Here is a 2555-nt window from a genome sequence, read left to right on the forward strand (position 1 = left end):
TCACACAACAGCCTTCCTGCTAGTTTCGGGATTCAACACCGATGTATGGATGTAGATCGACGATGCACTATGCCCAATGTGTGCACGGCTAAATGAGGATGGAGCTCAATTGTTTGCAAGGTTTGATATGGTCTTCATATGTGATATGAACGCCAACTACTTGCTGGGTGCCTCAGACCTAGAGATTTCTTCCCACTTGCTTTTGAGCTCTAGGATAGGTCTGAAGGCAATGCTGATGAGTGTTGAATTTTTTATTAGAAATATGCCATGAAGACAATAATAAATATATTATTCTAGTTTCATGTTCACAATCAAGTTTATATTTCTGTTCTATAATTGCATTGATTCTTGAATATGAATTCGAAGCATGGCTCAATTGCATGTACGGAAACATAAACACCAATATGATCCCTAGTCATGCCCCTAAGACTAGCTCACGCATTAATGATGATTGTGTTTTCCTGATCATGTGCATTTGATGTAGGGAAAGCCCTAGGTGGGCCAATCTTTTCACACTTGAAGATGGATCAAGAGGAATAAGAAGAAAACAAGGAAAAGAAACACTCAAACAAAATCTGATCACACATGCACTCCTTCCACAAAAATTCACGCTAGGTAACAAGATCCACAATCAACTAAGAGACAGCGTAGCTAGGGTAGTTCTTCCCAAATCCACATGTGGAGATGACGGCTTGATGATCTGATGCATCCTTCTCCCTTAGGAGCTCTTCAAGACCTATGATGAGATCCTTCTCCTAGATTGAGGTCTTGAGATCTAGAGAGATCCTCTCCAAGATGGAGGTCTTGTTCCTCTAGGAGGAGGTACAAGGAGCAAAACTCTCTCAATATCCTTCAGTATACTTTGCTAAACCCTACAGAGGAAGATGGGGACGACTATTTATAGTCACAGGGGTGAGAGAGGGGGATACATGGTCACTTGGGATGAACTGCTCATGGACAGGGCCTAGATGTTGAAGGAAATATGCCCTAGAGGCAATAATAAAGTTATTATTTATTTCCTTATAATCATGATAAATGTTTATTATTCATGCTAGAATTGTATTAACCGGAAACATAATACATGTGTGAATACATAGACAAACAAAGTGTCACTAGTATGCCTCTACTAGCTCGTTAATCAAAGATGGTTATGTTTCCTGACCATGAACAATGAGTTGTTATTTGATTAACGAGGTCACATCATTAGTTGAATGATCTGATTGACATGACCCATTCCATTAGCTTAGCACCCGATCGTTTAGTATGTTGCTATTGCTTTCTTCATGACTTATACATGTTCCTATGACTATGAGATTATGCAACTCCCGTTTACCGGAGGAACACTTTGGGTGCTACCAAACGTCACAACGTAACTGGGTGATTATAAAGGAGCATTACAGGTGTCTCCAAAAGTAGATGTTGGGTTGGCGTATTTCGAGATTAGGATTTGTCACTCCAATTGTCGGAGAGGTATCTCTGGGCCCTCTTGGTAATACACATCACATAAGCCTTGCAAGCATTACAACTAAATATGTTAGTTGTGAGATGATGTATTACGGAACGAGTAAAGAGACTTGCCGGTAACGAGATTGAACTAGGTATTGGATACCGACGATCGAATCTCGGGCAAGTAACATACCGATGACAAAGGGAACAACGTATGTTGTTATGCAGTCTGACCGATAAAGATCTTCGTAGAATATGTAGGAGCCAATATGGGCATCCAGGTCCCGCTATTGGTTATTGACCGGAGACATGTCTCGGTCATGTCTACATTGTTCTCGAACCCGTAGGGTCCGCACGCTTAAGGTTACGATGACAGTTACATTATGAGTTTATGCATTTTGATGTACCGAAGGTTGTTCGGAGTCCCGGATATGATCACGGACATGATGAGGAGTCTCGAAATGGTCGAGACGTGAAGATTGATATATTGGAAGCCTATGTTTGGACACCAGAAGTGTTCCGGGTGAAATCGGGATTTTACCGGATTACCGGGAGGTTACCGGAACCCCCCGGGAGCCATATAGGCCTTCATGGGCCTTAGTGGAAAGGAGAAAGGGGCGGCCCAAGGTGGCTGCGCCACTTCCCCCTCCCCTAGTCCTATTAGGACTAGGAGAAGGTGGCCGGGCCCCCTCTCTCTCTCCCCCCCTGGGAATCCTAGTTGGAATAGGATTGGGGGGGGAGTCCTACTCCCGGAAGGAGTAGGACTCCTCCTGCGCCTCTCTCCCTGGCCGGCGCCCCCCTCCCCTCTTGGCTCCTTTATATACTGAGGTAGAGGCACCCTAGAACACACAAGTTGATCCACGTGATCTATTCCTTAGCCGTGTGCGGTGCCCCCTGCCACCATATACCTTGATAATACTGTAGCGGAGTTTAGGCAAAGCCCTGCTGCTGTAGTTCATCAAGATCGTCACCACGCCGTCGTGCTGACGAAACTCTACCCCGACACTTTGCTGGATCGGAGTCCGGGGATCGTCATCGAGCTGAACGTGTGCTCGAACTCGGAGGTGTCGTAGTTTCGGTGCTTGATCGGTTGGATCGTGAAGACGTAC

This window comes from Triticum urartu, chromosome 5A (genome assembly GCF_056163025.1).
Source record: "Triticum urartu cultivar PI428250 chromosome 5A, HENAU_Tu73, whole genome shotgun sequence".
Classification (NCBI taxonomy): Eukaryota; Viridiplantae; Streptophyta; class Magnoliopsida; order Poales; family Poaceae; genus Triticum; species Triticum urartu.